Here is an 18,897-nt window from a genome sequence, read left to right as displayed (position 1 = left end):
TTATTATTCTTTCTGGAAGTGGCCTCTTCAAAACTGTGGTTTTGCTTCTTAAGGTGCCACTTCCAAACAGGCACTGGGTTTTGATTACAACAGTCACATTCACAACTGTTTGCACTTCAATGGTATTACTGTGCCTCCTCTGATATTCCCTGAGCCCTGAGCAAATACAATCCTGGAAATGTTCAAAGCATTCTGTTGCCATCAGTATCTCTGCAAACTGTTTTTCACTTTTAGAGAATCCTTCTTGCATTATGTGTACCTGAACAATCTGTTTCCTATTGTAATGTGATGCCAGGTGCTAGGATGATGAAAGATGGACTAAGCACACCTAGTTTGCCCTAGGAAAAAGGAAAAACTGGCTTAAATCCAAACCCCCTAGGAGAAGTTCAAGACATGCTGATTTCCCTGTGGCTTTGCCAGGCTGAACCTCCTCAGCTACACACACGGGTAGGGCTTGCTGAAGCTGGCAACTGGTTGGGGGCTCTACAAGAAGTAAGGCCATGCAGTAGTTGTTCAGCAAGTCTTAAAAGAAATGTGAAATATTTAAACAATATAGAATCAAACAGATCCCTTTGAGGTGAATTTTGCTGAATTTGTCTGCTTCCCAGCTTGACTGCAGTCATGTCCCAGGCAGCAAAGAGCTCATGGCTGTAAGACAATACCACAAACTATGTCAATGCCACTTCGCACAGTACTCTTATTTCTCCTGCTTCCCAGGCCAAGGCTCAAATGTATGTGCTCCTTACACTTAGAAACAAGAGAGATTTCAATCATACAATCATAGAATTGTCTAGGTTGGACAAGACCTTTAAGATTATTGAGTCCAGTCAGGTATGTCACTGCTGCCTATGGACTCCAAAGCTGCTTGTGGGATGAAAAAAGCCAAGTGAAACCCACCTGTGTACACTGCATCCTCAGCAAAGAGCAAGGCAGATATCTGCCATCCTCCAGCCTTCCACCCTATGAGTGAATTTCTTCTATAAATTATTTCTGGATGTCTTATATTCAGGTTAAGGGGCTTCTGAAATATCTGTGCACACATTAATCTGTATCTAGTATGTGTGTGTACACATACAGGGACTCCAGGGACAAGTGCTTTCCACCATTTCCATCAACCATCTCCCTTCTAGTCTCTCTGGTTGTTTGTTACTTTCACTTGCTGTTCCTTGTTTAAATTAAACTGTAAGCCCGTCCTCACAGGGATGCCTTTTATTGTGGGTTGTTGGAAGAGGTTTTGCAGAGAAACTGGAGCAGCAGATAGAGCTCTCCAGGCATTACTGAAATAATAATGAAGTAGTTTCACCAAGGTTGGACCACAGAGCGTTGTTGGCTGTGTCTGAATTCTGCTTGTCCCTGAAAATTGCTTGGGTAATAAGATAGCTGCTCTAAAATTGCTGGGGGTATCCCACAGGATTCTGCTTTGACTCTGATTTCCATTTGCAGCACATGTTCTGCCATTTGGCCAGCACCATCCGCCCGTGTGAGCTAATTTAAGGTTGCTAAACAGGTGACATAGCACATGCATCTTTCATATTTGATCTCTGCACTGGTGAGTTATCTGACTGATGGTTAATCTCAAATTGTAATAGGATTTGCCTACACTTCTTGAGAGTGAGATATTGGTCTTCTTTAAACAGCAGCTTGGGGGAAGCATGCCTGGGGGAAAGCTGGGAGTGTTAATTCACGCTTTTTTGGCTTCTTGTTTTCATGGATTGGATCCAGTGCTGTGTGCCTCTGTGAGGAACAACAAAGTCATCAGCCCAAGGAACTCATCTGTAAGAGGGGACAGTATCTGCCCCCTCTAGGGTCATCCCTGCACATCAGCAGGGTGAGGAGCTGACCGCCTGCAGCTGCTGTGGGGCTGGTTGGGCTCAGCTCCCATCTGGGTCGGTGGGTGCTCTGCACCTGTGCTGAGCACAGGGCTGAGCTCAGCAGCTGGCCAGCCCTGTGCTTCACGTTCTGCCTTCCTTTGTACACATCACAGTGTTGACTTGGTGACTGTGTTCATTTTGGGGGGCTTTTTTGTGCCTGTACCCACTTCATCAAGGACAGTGCTCAGAAAGCCAGCTATTGGGAATTGCTATGTTCTGCTCTCAGGGCAAGCTCCCATTCCCAACACTATGTGCCCTCTTTGTGCCCCAGTCTGCCACCTATTTGGCTGCATTTTCTCCCCTTAGTTCCTTCATGTCTGCTCACCCTCTGTCAGAAACAGAAAAGGGACCACACTCTGCAAGGAGCACACTCAGAGCATCCCACCTTTACCTGCTCTAAGGTAGGAAAAGGTTTCTTCCAGACCCCCAGCACAAGAAAAGCTTCTGGCGCAGGCCAGTGGCACAGCTTGGTCCTGGCAGAGTGGGCAGAGGAGGGAGCTGGCAAAAACGGGGTGTACCCCCTGAGCTCCTCCTAGCATACCCAGGGGGGAGAAAATTGCATTACAAGACCACAGAGACCATGAAAACTCAATGCTTCTGATTGTGTGACAATTTGTATTGACACTTCAGTTGCTACGGTCACAGTCCTTGACTGACATCTGCAAGTGAAGGACAACTAAAAGAAGCCATGAACATGGATGTCCCCAATAAAAAATCTTGCTCTCACAGACAAAACCTTCTACATGTCCTGCAGCAACAGCAAAGCTCACAGACAGTACTGGATAATGCCCTGGAATGATGCTGTGTGTTTTAGGTGAGGTGGGTTTGAGGTAGGTGTTAATTGCAAATTTAGAAGGTTTGTCCAAGTTTTTAACAGTGTGATCCTATGCCAGCATGAAATGTGAGATCTGTTGTTTATTTCTGTTGCAGGTCAGCAAGTAACTTTTGATGTGTTGGACAAGAGCCAGACAGTGCCAGTAAGAGGCACAGTGAGGTCTCTGTCCCTCCCACCTCTCCTGAACTGCTCCTGACTTTGGTCAAAGGCCAAGGTGCCAGGCGTGGTGGGATTCTTGTCCTGACTCCTCATTGTGGCACTTCCTGGGGGCTGGATGCCTGTTGTACATTAACTAACCTGTACTATGGAAGAAAGGTCATGTGTGCAACCTGCAGAAAAAACAAAACACCAAAAAAAACACTGAGTCATCTGTGCTAAGTGTTTCAGACCTGAGCTGACCCAGTTTTCTGTGGAATTATGTTTCTACACAGGGCAGGGTCACCCCATAGGGTGCAATGCTGCTACAAGCAATGCCGTTGTGCTACACACGAGATTTATTAGCAAGATCCATGTTAGAAGGCCTTGATTTGTCTGTTATTTGATCCTTTCTAAATATGCTGTCAAGGCTGTTGATCTCAAAATGATACAGATATGATATGGGTTTGCTTTGGTGTAGCATGACATTCAGGATTCCTTTACAGGCAACTGTGCAGAGCAGGAAAATCTATGTGAAATGCTTTCTACTGGAGTCACCATCTGGCCAATATTCATCTTGTTTAGTGAAATACCAAGATATCCATGGAACGCAGGTGTGAATGCAGATCATAAGGCACAAGTGACCACAGTAATAAACCAACATGCAATGAAATGTAATTAATGCACCTGGTGCTTGGGTTTGAAAATAATTTCAGTGCCTTTTTATTTTCCCTGCACACTGATGTGCATTTTAATAGTTGGAACTTCAATCATCAGTTCTCAACCAACCCTTTGATCATATTAATTCTCTTAAAAAGTGAACTGTAATGTTTTTTAGTAAATAATATTTCATAATTCAGTCAGGAGGGGCAAAGGGGCAAAGTGGAAACACACATGAAACTGTATGCTGCTTAACATTTTTGTGGCATGAAAAAACTATTGTCCTGTTTCTGCCAGTCTGGTTCTGCTGCTGGCAAAGGTTTATTTTCATTCATGTAACCCTTGTCGATATGTTCCAAGTGCTTTTGAACCAGCTTGAACAAGTGAGAAGATCCCAGGGAAGAAAATAAATGGTTAAGGTTTCTACCACTGGATTTCACAGTGCGTTTTTAATCTCACCTCTGACCTGCATCAGTAATGAATGCATTTTTGTAAGGTTAAAAACCCCCAGGATGACATTTGTTCCAAGCAGACCGAAAAACTCAACCCCACACTGGAAATGTAGATTATGTGTGTGTGTTTGTGAGTTCCAGAAAATGACGTTATTTTCAAATGTCCTTTCAGAGCAGAGATCAGATCCAATCTAATCAGTCAGCTGGCAAATCCCAAGCAGACAGGATATTTGTGGAGAAAGGGAGAGGTCAAAAAGTCAAAGACAGGGATCTTGGGCAATTTTTATTTTTGCATGGATATTTCTCAAGGGTGATCTGAAGGTTGTGAGGAACATAAATCTGAGGGTATACTTGTACACCGACAGAGAGGGATGGTCACACCAAGTGACTTCCCAATCCGGTGCTATTTGATTGGGACTCAGAGAGTGCTACTTCCCCAGAAGAGATGTCTGCTGCTGACACTGGCTTTGCTCAGTCCCTCTCCCCAGACTTGACACAGGTGCAGATCACACTGTATTCTTCCACCAGTGGTCAGTGCTAAGCCACAGGGAATGTACTGCTGACAAGCTGGGGCCATCGGCAAGGTTCAACCACCACTGGCCACTCACAGAAGCCACCACCTTTATGGATGCTGTCTACACTTTCACCTTCAGCATTGGACCATCTCTGTAAAGCAGACTTTGGCTCCCAGGCAGCAAGGACAGGCTGCTGAGGGTCACTGCCAAGTGATGGAACACCCTGTTATCACATAGCTGAGGGTACATCCAGAACCTCTGCAGTGTCCCCATCTTCCACAAGACAAAGGAAACTGGGAGAAGGATGGTCTGTGTTGCTGCATGCTGCTGAATTTTATTGTGTTCAGACACAGACAAAGAAATTAAGGAAGGCCTGCTCACCCCAGCTTCTCTTACTGTGTCCCTGTAAAATTGCTTTCTTGGCAAGCCCTGTGAGAAGGGCACAGTCAGCACTGGGGTGGGAGTGTGGGGAGTGACAATGAGTGTGAGCGTTCACCAGCCTGGGCAGAGCCGCAGAAGGGCTGATGGGGATCTTCCCTCCCATCCTCGCCTGTTGCAGCATCCCTGCAATCCCTTCAATGACCTGGCTCAATTTTAGGAAACAAACTACTTAGGGCTGTCCTTGATGCTTCCTGACCTTTTTTACAGCCACCATAGCCTACTAACAGTTCTCCTCTGGCACGTGCCTTTAACACTTAAGTTAGTAATCTCATAATGGAGTGCCAGCAGCAGACAAGACACATGCAACCCCCCAAAGCAAATCCTTGCTGACTGAACAGGGCACTGCAGGCAGTGCTAACCAGCACTCATAAGGACTAGGACAAAATCACCAATCTATTGTTTTACTTCTTGACCTAAGTCAGCTTTTGAGCTCAGGACTGCAGAGGTGAAAGGTTAATGTATTAAGCTGTCTGTTCTTCAATTAATCCCTAAATCCTGGGAAGATTTACAAACTCTTGGAAGATTTTAAATCTCACCTGATTTATGAGATGCCTTTTCTAAGTTCAGATTGCCTCTACAGACAGTCACCATACAGGGCAATAAGGATAATTACTACACAGATTTATTATCAGGATGGAAATTTTAATTTCCAAAATAATGCACACCTGTCTGTCCTGACACTGTGGCAAAGCTGAGCATCTGAAATGTTAAACCTTGACGTTCCTTTATTTTCTTCATGCCTCATTGAAGAAAGCAGTTGTGCTGAGGACAGGCTACGAGCCTGACAGACAGAGGCACAGAAATCCTTCTGCCATTACAGCAGTGCAAACAACTTGTTGAAAATAAAGCTATACACTGTTGCAGCATCTAGAATTTCTCTCAGATTGTACAAATATACCTTTTGGAGGAAGTTCATTGTCTTTTAAGGAAGACCTTGACACTGGAGAGTTATGAGAATGCGTGCCAGTAGCTAAGGGAGTAGGCTGGCTAATCTATTTGCATGTGGACTTCTGCATCGATTAAAAACCTGGAGCATCAAACACACAGATTTTTAAAAATGTGTTCTAGTGCATTCTCTGGTGCCCTGAGAATCCCCCTGAAGCCAGGGAGGGCAAAACTAATGTCCAGGCCCAGTAGTCCAAGGAAAGCCACAGTGCCATCACTGCAAACATTGAAGAAAAGGCCAGGGAAGCTCTTCTGTTCCAAGGTAAGTAATCACAGAATCATAGAATTGTTTAGGTTGGAAAAGACCTTTAACATCAAGTCCAACCCTTATCCCAGTACAGCCAAGTCCACCACTAAACCTTGTCCCTATGTGCCACATTTACAGGTCTTTTAAATACTTCCAGGGAGTGGAAGTGGACTCTATCACTTCCCTGGGCAGCCTGTTCCAGTGTTTGACAACCATTCTGGTGTAGAAAATTTTCCTAATGACCAATTTAAACTTTCCCTGGCACAACTGGACTTGGCTACTAATCAATATGCTCAGCTGAAAGGACTGGATTGTAGGCTGAAGGCTGACACCCCAGTCAGTAAAGGGCATCCAAACACTTCATGTTGTGTGACTAAGAGTGCCACTTGCCAATAAAAGACTCAATCTCTAAGAGGGTTTAATGGTACAAAGCCAGTTACCTGGCTGTCATACAATGAACATGAATCACACCCAGTGCTCATGATTCATGGCTGCTCACTAGGCAGAGCCTCCCCAGCTATTCCCATATCACACAGAGGGAGGAATTTTCAACAGCTTCCCAGTCAGGTGGGATTGAACCAGTGGTGCAGATGGGAAGAGCCTGCGTGTGTGCAGCCGTAGCCCCTGGCTCCTTAGAACAGCTGCACACTGTTGCAGAGGAGACTTGTTCCAAAAGATGTCAGACAAACTTTGCTCATGCAGCCTTTGCAGACATCTATTGGCTCAGTTGTTATTGTTGAATATGCTCTTTGTTTAAAAAGTGTAATGCCTGGGGAGGACTTTCATCCACAACAGTTTGAAGAAAAAGGAATCACTCATTCCTTTTTATTCTGGGCAGACCCATTCCTTTATGCAGAAATACTGTATTATAGGTATTTGGAAGAGAGAGGGTGAGGAGCAGGAAGGAGAAATTGCCAGGATCCCAGCACCATCAATTGCTGTCAGCTCTGCTCTGGGAATAGTGTGTAGCTGTTAATTGCTGCTGCAGATCCAGCAGATGGTGGGTAAGACATTGTATTTAATGGAGCCCTTCAAAAAAGAGCGGCATCTGTTTCTTTAATTTCTTGGCAACAGAGTGACAGATTTAAAAAACAAACAAACCAAATTGGACATTTAGCTATGAACGTCCCCCTAACAGATTATAAATGTTTTAAGATAAATAGGTCAAATTAAGGAAAATACCAATTGACACTCTTGAGAAGTAAGCCAAACTTTTAGATATTGTCTCTTTTAAAGATTAGATTTTCAACATATGGCAATGAAACTCCTTAAAGAGGCTTTTAAATTAAATGTTGATACTATCCTTTTGACTGCAAATTTGTGTCTGTAGAACTCTTACCAGCACTAATTCAGAAACTAATCTGTTCTGCCTGTCTCTTTCTGACACACACCCTGAGATTAAAATATGATTTCCAGATCTAGACACTTTAATCATGTGCATCTCCTAAATTTATAAACAGCAACAGAAAACAAGGCAGAAAGAATCCCTCTAACAGTTGGGACAAGCAACTCTGAGGAGCTATTGCCATGGCTATTGCTGCCATAGCTCCAGTATTAATGCAACTCCCCATATTTCTGGAAATTCACTGCAACAGAAATTGCCATAGCAGAGTGTGCCATGGATACATCTGTAGTGGGGAATATTATATTGCCTCTAACAATGGTCAAACCTGGATGCTTTGCACAAGAATGTAAATGCCCTTTATCTTTACTGTCTATGCAGTGCTGCACCATGTGAAATACACCCTAGCCCCACTCATAGCCTCCCAAAGCATGAGTGGATGACTCTACAAAGATGTCCTCAAGGTACTTTTTCTGGAAAGTCTTCTGCACCATTTGTCAGATTTTAGGCATGTTTTGTACTTTCCCTTTTTAAAAGCAGAGTTCGGATAGGATGCTTAAGCTGAGAAACAGCCCACGTGGCCTCTCTGTTTCCAGCTGCTGATCCAAAAAACGCTGCTGCTCACTTTTTCCTACCAGCTAACTCCCATCCATGTTCATTGCTGCAGGCTAGACAGAGTCTACCCATCCGTGCCAGAAAGCCGTTCCCTGGGACTTTTTTCTGGATGGCAGCTGCCGCGAGGCCGTGCCACCTGGGCCCGTGTGTGCTGGGCCGCGCCGGGGCCTGGCGCTGGCAGGGGCGGCAGCAGAAGCCCCCAGCCCACGGCTGCCAACACTGCTGTGCTGCTCAAATGTGCCCATCCTGGCACGTTTTGCTGATGGCTGCACACTGGCTGAAGTTGTGCTGTCTTTTTTCCAGGGGCTCATTTCCTTTCAGGCACGGGAGGTGCGTGTGCTGTCCCCCCAACAGCAGGCCTGGGCGTGGGGGGCACAGGTCTGTGTGCCCCTCAGAAGCGCTTTCTCAGGCAAGTGCCGGATGACTGCTGCTGGAATTTTTCCAGGTGAAAAAGCCCAGGGTAAAGATTCACTTTATCTCTGTGTGTCTGTACTGCCTGAGCAGGACAACCTTGGGCCACAGGGGGTAGCTCACTTCTCCCAAAGTTTCCCTGGGTGGGCAGAGTGTCTTATACCCTCTTGCTGAGTGGACACACAGCCCCCTCCCCAGCCTATCCCCAACTCTCTTCTTCCAGGTACTTATTTGTCCTATTCCACATGCACATGAATGAGGAAATAAATTCGAAATGTCAACACCATAAACCAACTGTTAATATTTTACCTTGGTGATTGCATTCTTTAGGGAAATGTATATCTAAATATAGTCATAGACTGCAGTCAGCCAATATTTTTACAGCTCTTTATTAAGGACACCTCAGATAAATCTTTCACTCTTTTTTTTTTTTTTTTTTTAAATCATTCAGGTCATTTGTGAACATTCCAGTTGTTAAAATAAAGGAGGCCTGAGTTGTTCACATAGTGTATACACCTTGATAATGTCTGGTCAGTGGTGATGAAGCAAAAACTCTCCCTTGGCTTCCTTGTCCGTGAATAAGGCATAATAACATGCAGATGATAATAACAATTTTTCTCACTCACAGAAATAAAAACAAGAGCTATCCAATCTTACTATTATGATTTTAGCATCTTATATTCTCACGTCAATGGAAGACTAAGACTGTTAAAAATACCATGGTGCTCTTATTTCAGACGAGAGCTTTTTCTGATTAAGATTTTTATCAGGTGAATGGAAAATCAAATGTCTGTGTGATAGGACATTACGTAAGGTTTGTTCTTTTTCCCCCTTGGCTTACTCTTAATAGAACCTGTATTAAGCTGCTCTTTTAAAAATTTTTTTGTTAAAAGTTGTGCTAGGGAAACACTTCCCCATACACTGAGTTGATACTTGATTTCACAAATGAGGTCAGTACCATCTTGATCAAACAGAGCCACTCCTCCGACAAGAAAAGCATCCTGTAGTGAATCAGGACATATGGAACAGACCCAATTCTATTGAAACTAAAATAAGCATGAAAAGGTCTCAAAAGAGATAATTTAAATGCCTCTCATGGCTCTTACCACATATCACATGCCTGGCCTATAAAAGGTTAGACTGGAAAAATCTACTACTCTACCTACCTTGCAAAAAGAAAAAAAAAAATCAACCCACCTCTGTACATTCTTAATTAAAAGATAAGGAAATATTCCTCCTAAATACTCACACCTTGCACTTATCTGTGACATTTCTGCTAAGGAGCTGAAAAAAGCAGATGAGGACTGTTATCTACAGTGGTTCAGCCTGTGCCAGGATGAGGAATGTAACCCAGTTGTCTGTGTAAAGCTCCTCACCACCTGAGGCACCCAGCATGGCGTGCTGGGACTGCTCCTGCACACCCAGCTCCTGCAGCAGCTTCGCCTCTGCCTGCCAGTGCTGTTAGTCCTCCTGGCTATTTTCATGATTGCAGGGAAATGTTAAATACTGAAAATCCTCCCATCGCCCTTTGTTTTCCATAGTTCTTCTGCATAAAGAATACAGCCATTGGAAGCTGAATTTTAGAGCTTAGAAAACACCGGCAGTGAGTATTTAAGGAAAGACTTGGGCATGTCTGTCCCTTCCTGTCCATTTGCAGCACTGCTTTCCAACATGACTAATTAACCTTGTGATATAAATACAGGTTCTCACAGGCAATACTCAGTGGAGTGCGAATGACAGAATCTCAAGTACCAAATATAACCCGTGCATCTCCACGGAGATGGGAACAGGTAGGCAATTTTGCCTGACAAACTAAGATCTGCACTTTCCTAGTCAGCCTTCCTTCTATTTTCTACCCCAGCTTCAGTAGACACATCTGCTAATTTTTCCCTGATGATGCCCTCCACAGCGTTTGCCTTCCTCATGCTGGCAACCATCCCTTTATAGAGCGCTCTGCACTCATTCACAAAAGTCAGCTGGGTAGAGAGGCCCCATTTCCTATTTTAGGGCACATTCCTTGTTTTAATGCATTTGGTGAGGCTTGTGCTTTCATCCAGAATGAGACACCATTGCTTTATGCTTTTTAATTTTATTCTTTGTTGTCCTATTGTAAGGGAAAACCAGGCCCCAAGATTTTCTATTGTTCTTGATGATGTTTTTAATATGTGGTCATTTATTGCCTTCTGCCAGGTAATTATTTCCTTTGATAGACAAGGTATTTTGATATTTCATTCTTCTCAAAGGAAGAAGATTAAACAAATAATATTACTGTGTTTGCTATATTTTCTTTTTCTTGAAAGACAGTTGATTTTTTCCAAACTGACTTAAATTATTATCAGTGCAGGTTAAAATTAATAGTGAATGCTCACTTCTTTTGGGTTTTGTATCACTCAGACACTATTTTCTCCCATGACTTCTCACTTACTTTTCTGCTTTTGAAGTGCTCCATACAGGAGAACTTAAAATGGTGCAGTGCAGGAGTAAAGAACAGCATCATGTTTTTCCCCAAGGCTGGCAAGACCATGCCATGGTGGAGCAGCCTGCTAGGCGCCAGGGCTGACCTCCTGTACTGGCTGCAGCATCACCTGGAGATGTTTTCAGGCAAAAGTGATCTGCTTCCTAAAACATCCAGCCTGACCTGCACCTTGACAGCTGAAACTGTGGAGTCTGTGAGTGCAGTGGGAAGAATGTAGCCAAGAAACTGCAGCCAGAGGAATGACTGTGAATGTCACACATGGTGCCAGAGACTGGCATGTGATTAGCAACCAGGTCTGTTAAGATGTTTTATAAATGCGTCTGTGTTACGAGGAAGAACAACAGAAACTTAGGGGACCAAAACATGTGTTTGGTCATATGCAGGAAAATAAAAGTAACTTCCAAAGGGGATTAGTATTTCTGTACACACAAAGTTTCAAACTCATTGAAATCAATACCCTCTAAGCTCTTTGCCATCTCTGAAGTGCAAGTCTTCAAATTAGTTTGACACACATTTTCAGGGAGGAAAAGCCCCGGCCAGCCAAAGAAACCCCAGCCCCCTGAGCCCACTGTTCGGAGTAGTTTGTCAGCACTTCACACAAGCACTACTGAAATGGCGTTCAGGAGTCTCAAGCTTTGCAATCTTTTTAAAAAACCATTTTTTTATAGCACTTGAAATAAAAAGGAGTTGGTATATGAAAATCAAAGTACTGCACGCCTCAAAAGATAACAGAAGTTTATTACACCGTAAAGGCTTTCAGCATATGTGAATGCTTATTTTATCTGAACACATTAGCATAGTTATTAGTCATTCTAAATGATTAAATTTTCCTCTCATCTACCTAATCTGCATTATAAATGAATATACTAAAGAGCAATGCACTTTGTTGATAAAGCACTGACTTGGCAGTTAGGAGACAAGAGTTTGTTTCTGGGCCTGACTTTGACCTCCTGAGTCGGCCTAGGCTGGTCATTTTGCCTTGAAATGCATCAGCATCTCAGACTGACCTGTAATATTTACCTATCTGAACAAAAGCATCAATATCCAATCAATACCAATTTCCAATCAATATTCATCAATGTCCAATCAATATTTTAAACTGTTTTATAGTGTTTCATTATTTACTGTCATAGGAAACCCTGTTAATGATGCTTAATGAAAGGGGAGAAACTGTTAGGCTGTGGATATTGATGTGCTTTGGTATTCACGGAGTGACAGAAAATCACAGCAGCTTAAAAGCTGCCACTCTGAAACTTGGGGTATTAACATGCCTAAGGGCAGAGATGCCCCTTGCAGCAGTGACAGCTCCTGTGACTTAGGGCATTGTCTCCTCCACCTGGCTGGCTGTCCATTTCTCTACAGCAGCAATTGCTGGGAAGCAATTAACTCATAGTATGTTTGAATGGAAACCAAATAAAATTAATTTTGAACTCTCCAAAGTTGATTTCACTGTCCGCTTGAACAAAAGCCATGTTCTGCTCCTCAATCCTCTCCTTCCCACCTTTTAAGCATTGTGTCCCAGTGCTGTGGAAATCTGTGGCAGCCTGGAGGTGAGTGTGGCTGCCCAAAGGTAATGTGATTGTCCTTCTCCCAGAAGTGATGGGATGATCTCTAGATCTGCCTGCCTCCTCAAGAAGTCCCTAAGCCTCGGTCACAAAATGCACATGAAGGAATAAAGAGTTGTCAAGTGCCCCACAGCTCCTCGTGCAGAGGGGCTGGTGCTGGGACCTCTGCATGCCCCTCCCCAGAGAGCAGGTAACATTGACTGCTAATCCCATGTGCCCACCAGGGAAAGCCTTCATTTTTCTTACGGTTTTACTGTGCCTTAAAAAGTTTACTCTTGGTCTCTTTTGCATGTTACTTACATTTGGGACCATACGTAACTCATTTTTGTTACAGCCAAGTTAAACCTGTGCCAGTACATTCAGTGACAAATGAAGTCCTTCCTTCCTGAATTGATGGGCTGAAAAAGGACTATGGCAGTTTGCTTAAGTAGGGTGGGGGTGGTACCAATATATAGTTGAATTATGCTGGAGGTCAATAGGATAGAAAATGTAAAAAAATCTCCCTGGATGATTGTGTAAGGATCACCTCTGATTTAGTCATATTTCCATGAAGCCTTGCTCCAGTGGAGTAATGCTCCAGGACTTCTTCAGGCATTGAACATAGATTTGTGTTTTACTGAGATAAAGCGGGATGTCATCTGTGAAAAGAGCAATTTATGTCCTTTGTCATGGATTGTGACGCTTCGAGTCTCTGGAGACTTTCTGATAGCTATTGCTAGCGGTTCAGTGGACAGAGCAATCAGAGGAGGTGACAAAGGACACACTTGCCTTCTGTCTCTCTAAGGAAAAAGTCATTCAAATAAAGGAGTCTCCGAGAGTCATTCAAACAAATGAATGCACACCCTCTGGCTTTCTGCGGGCTTAATGAACCCTATTCACCAGAAGCACAGCCTTGTTGACAAGCCTCTGTCTTTGGAGGCAGAAGGAGAATGCCGAAGGAAAGTCGGTCAGATTTGTTTTCTCTGAAGGGTGGAAAGACAATTTTCTGCCCTTGCCTAGGACTGTGGGAGCTGCATAGTCCTGGGCGTGCAGCGACCTACTTGCTCTGCTGGCTCAGGCTTTGCTTTTCTTCCCACGATTTTGCTCTGATTTCAAACAAGCATTTGTTCCTCTGCTACGAAATGGATTTCACACAGTCCAGAGGCAATCATGATTTTAGGAGAGCCTATTTGCTTCTTCCTCTGCCTTGTATTTTATATGAGGGCAGCAATTTTGTGCATGAAATAATTTCAAGAGCTGGCAAGTTCCAGAAATGTCTAAATTGCTATGTGCATGTGAAGCCATATCACACAACTGTGTTTTGTTTTGCTTGTTTGGTTGGTTGGGGTTTTAAAGTTTACATTCTCCTCCCTAGGATAAAAGACAGGCAAGCAAAGCGGCTACTCAGCTTCAGGCACCAAGCTGCCCACAGTGCCTTTGATATACAGCCCCCTTGCCCATATGTGGAGTCATGTGCTCACATAACTCTTCCTAACTGTGGGAAATGAAAAGGAAAATGTTAAATTTGGTAATATTTATCACAATCATTTTTCAAGAGCAAGAGAGAAACTGCTGGTCTATTGAGAAATGGGGCCTTTTAATAGTCATCTAGGATTACCCATTTATGTGAATAATAAAAATCTCTTACGCAGATAGAGAAAGTAGGGTAAAACTTTATAATGAGATATATATTCTCTAGCACAGACAATGACCGAAGGCCTTGGAGTTTGAAGAAATGTCAATTCATCAAGGTTTTGTCTTTTTTTTTTTTTTTTAAGCTCTCCATATTGGAGATTTCATGGACATAATTGAGTTTTCTACTATTGGACCAAGAGTCTTATATATGCATGACTTAAAAGAAAGAGATTATTAAATATCTCACCATTTAATATCTAGATAATTTCATCCAATAAAATTCTGTGCAGCAAGTAATTTAAATTGGTACTCTATTTATGGCAGACAAAACTGCTCACTACCATCTGCTTCGTGGTTTTAATAGATGAAGTGTTAACTGCGTGTTGCATAAAATTCATTGCGACTAGGTTAATTAAATGGCTGTGCTTCACTTCCTGCACTCTGGTAATAAGATGACAACCTCATCTGAATTTATTAACCCTTGCCACTTCCACTACTGTTATCACCCATTCAACCACCTTTGGTCAACAAAAACGAAATAAATCACAATAACAGGAGACATAACCATATTGGCTAACAAAATAGATATTGATTAGCATCTTCTAAAGCAAATATGTCAATCTAGTCTGATTTTATTTTCGCAAAGGTCATTGAAATCTGCTGGAGTGTTAGTAATGTGAGTAAACGATGATGCAGTAGGTTATTGGAAAACACCGCAAATCTAATCTTTGGTGCTAAACAGCCTAAATGACAGCTTCACTATGGAAAGCTGGGGAACCTCTAAAGTCTTCAGCTTTCTATTTGAGCAAGCAGACATCAAATAGCCTTCTGCAGCATAGGCCCTTACAGAGAGCTCAAGGCCAGACCTCTGAGCGTCTCTCTAGTCAGAGTCACTTCTGTCCCATCCAAAGAGGGAGCATGAGGTAAAACTGCTTCATCTTACATCCATGCCCTGGCCAACCCAGCACTGGGTCAAGCATTCAGGACAGTTCTTAGTATGGCCAATAGAAACTGTCTGCAGGTGGGACTGGATTGGTGCATGGTAAGGAAGGACCTGACAGAGGCATCTCCAGGTGCCAGTTCCTGGAGCCAGCCTCTTCTCCATCACTTACACTCTTCAGATATTTAGAAAAGTTAATTTTAGGCAAGTACACAAAGCAGTCTTGTTGGCCCTACTGAGATTTACCGGGAGAGATCAACAGCATGTGTCAAAGCCCTTTGGATACAGGCATTGAAGACTTTTTGGAGGGCTTGCAGCCATTCCCACTGATCCCATCGTTGTACATGGCTGTAGGTTTCCCTCTCTTGTCACCAGCCTTGTCACCTGGCTACTTCTTCTGGAAACAGCTCCTGTGTCATGTTCAGCCCCCTTGGTCTAAGCAGGCTCCAGACACTGTCTTTGAGGGTGTTTTTATGCGGCCTAGTGAGGAGAGTCATGTGACTCCTCCTTCTATGCGTCAAAGTGGTGGGATGAGATCCAGCTCTAGTTCACAAGTTCAGCTGCACCAAACTAGTTCAACCTGTCTTGTGTGTTATCGTGCCAGCATTGGGCTTTGCCTTCCAGGGACGTAGATAAGATTTGTTTTTTAAACACAACAGGGAAGTTTTCATTTATGCTGAGGGTTGTAGTTAGAAATTAGTTCCTAGGATAAATCAGAATTCGTAACTGTATACACACCAGAACAAAATATCTTTCTCCACTTGTAGTCAAGAGGCTGCCAAACTTTCCCCCTTCTGTCCCCACACCCAGCTCCCAAACCTCGTCCCTGCCCCAGCCATGAAGCAAAATAGCAGAATCAAAGCAACTTGTCTCAATCAAAGCAATACAGTCTCACCGGTGCTGGGGACGAGGAGACCATCAGATGAAGTCATTTATTTCCCAGATGCTGGAAGTGTGAGCCTGATATCAGCAGGCAGTGCAACCAGATTTACCAAAAAGTCCCTGGCCCTGCCCGGATTGGGGTGCATTCAGTTCCCAGAGCAGGCTGGAACAGGAGCTGTGGCAAAGCTCCGGTAAGCAGAGGGCAGGATGGATGGCATACCTGGAATTTAATGAAACTGTTACTGCAGCTATGAGCTACCTGTGGCTAGGAATGGAGATGACATAGTTAACCACTGGACGCTATCTCTGAATTTTCAGATGTCCAAACACTTTTTTTCCTGATTATTGTTAGCATTGAATAAGTTATTAAAAAATAGTGAATGAAATCCTATTTTTCAATCATTTCCTTTCAATATTCATTTAGACTCCAATTTTTACCACATTACCTTTATAGATCTGAAGTTCCCTGACAGTATTTATTGTAATACATGTTGCTTGATTTTGAATTCTGCTCAAAGAAACTCTTATCTTGTACAAGGAAGTAACATTTCAGGCAACTACTAGTCATGTGCATTAAAGAACTCGGTATAAAACTGCTGTCCTTCCCAGAAGCACTTTTCTCTCATGGGTGTCCCTACAGGATCACTGTACACAGCATTTGAAATTTTGGCCAAACGACCATGTTCTCATGCAAAATGGGTAACTTAGACAGAGGGTGTCATGCTAACCCAAATTTAACCTTAAAGGTTGAAATTCAGTTCTCGGGGGAAGGCCCACGCATGATCTGAAGCTGCTGCCAGTCCTATTCCAAAAGCATATGTAGGAAATGTCCTCTATAAGGTTTGTGGGATTCTCCTGCATGAGAGGTGGACAGTGTTCGCTGTAACTGTTTTCTCACACAATTGTGAAACACAGACAAAAAAGTCATGTTTGACTTGTCTGTGGGTGCACTTTCTGATTATGGCAGATATTGTACACCTTCCCCAGTTAAACATTAAAATCTCTGCACATTTTCAAAGTATTGAAATACTTTCCATCCCAGAGGCAACCAATTCAGTGGGCAACAGCCTCACATCTTCAGTGGGGTGTGGACAAAGGGCTCTTTTGACAGTTTTGCACACCACAACAGTGAAATTATAATACCTCCTTATGTTGGTTTTTTCCTCCTCCCACAAGACACAATATTCTAGATGACCTGTGTTTTGCACCTCCCAACACTGCTGTCAAGTTCAGTACAGCAGGATGAAAGTCTTCAGTGGAAAGAAAGAAGGAAATAAGATGCTCTATCTGAGCTAGCTAGCTAGATAGTTCCTGCTTTAGAAACTACAGATACAGGATTTAAACAGATCCAGGAGCACATGCATATCCTAGTAATGTCTTGAATATATCATTTCATGTCCTGGAGATAACAGGGCCTTTACCAAACTTTCCCCTTTGTGGCTTCATGTCCACAGGAGGGCACCCATCGCAGGGAGATGGGATCATGGCCAGGCCCTCTGGTCGCTTAAGTGGAGAGCAGCTTCTCCCTTTGCTGTGCTGCACATCTGCCATAGAGACAACAAATTTAGTGAACCAAGCAGTCTTAATTCTGACAGAAAGGAGTAAACTACGGATCTTCTATCTCTGGAGCACAAGCAGTGGGTGATCAGTGAATTCATCAAAATGTCAGTACACTGGTTCAAGTCCCTGCTCTGCATCAGGCTTCTGCATAGCAGAAGATATACTTAGATAAAATTCCCATTAAGTCTTCATCTGTCCACAAGCTCTGGGTAAATTGCAACACCAGGGTGTAATGAACCTGAGGGTAAAGCAGATGGAAAGAAAATGAAACTGAGAGACATCTGAACCTGTTAAAATGAGAGATGTGGAGAGAATATCCCACCAGTCCCCTCTTCCCTGCATTACCCAGCCAGCCTGCCCCAGTGCCTGCCTTCTGGAGCAGTGCAGCAATACTCCGCTGTACAAAGCCCTTTAGGTATGGAGGGTAAAATCTCAGGCAATGTTCACCAGAGCTCCTGGTGAAAAATCAGTGTGATTACTGTGAGAGATCAGTGAGCTACTGCAGACGCCGTTTGTGGCCAGAACATTGACCTAGACCTCTGCTCTATGATACTTTCTATTTAAAGAAAATAGAACAGCTTTACACACCACCCTCCCGTTGCCCACTGTGCTGGCAGGTGGATCACTTCTGCTTGTTTTTCAGGTCAGCTGGCGGCTCTCATAGCTACAACAATCTCTGCCCAATTCTGCTGTGCTACGTCAGAATCCCTTCTTGCCAGTGCTGGGGCGGCAGCTCCCTGTTGTCGGCAGCCTTCTCTCCCACCAGCACGCTTGGTGGTTTGAAGGACAACCTGATCTTCTGTTTATACTTAACACAAGATGGAGAAGTATTTAGTACCTGTGTGAAGTAAAAAACAACATAGCCTTAACTCTGGAATGGAACAGCTTCTTCAGAAGGCAAACGACATAATAGCCCTTCACGTGGCAAATAGGTAATTTGGCAGCTGAGGCTCTCTGCCAACAATTAAGCGCCGATGAAAGTGATGGCATATAAAACCCTACCACTAACAACAAAAGTAAAACAAGCCAGTGCAATTACTGTCACTGCTGTGGGAAACAAATCTTTAACTCTTCCAACATCACCAAAAATAGAAAGCTAGGGAACTGCCATTCACACCTACCACATGTGGCACTGCTCTCCCTCTCCTCTTACAGCTGAGAAGCTGTGATGGATTTAGAGCTCCCCAGGGATAATTTAGGAACACTGCACAGAAGCATGGTTAATATGATGTTCAATGTGTCAATACACTGGATTTAATAGCAGATTTTCTGGATTAAAAAACAACAAACAAAAGGTACTAAGTGGTAATTTGGAAAACAGTGATGTAGTAGACAAGTACAAAGGGGTGATGGCTTTAAACTGAAAGAGGACAGCTAGACAGCTTTAGATG

This window comes from Corvus hawaiiensis, chromosome 5 (assembly GCF_020740725.1).
Source record: "Corvus hawaiiensis isolate bCorHaw1 chromosome 5, bCorHaw1.pri.cur, whole genome shotgun sequence".
Lineage (NCBI taxonomy): Eukaryota > Metazoa > Chordata > Aves > Passeriformes > Corvidae > Corvus > Corvus hawaiiensis.
This window is presented reverse-complemented; position numbering follows the sequence as displayed.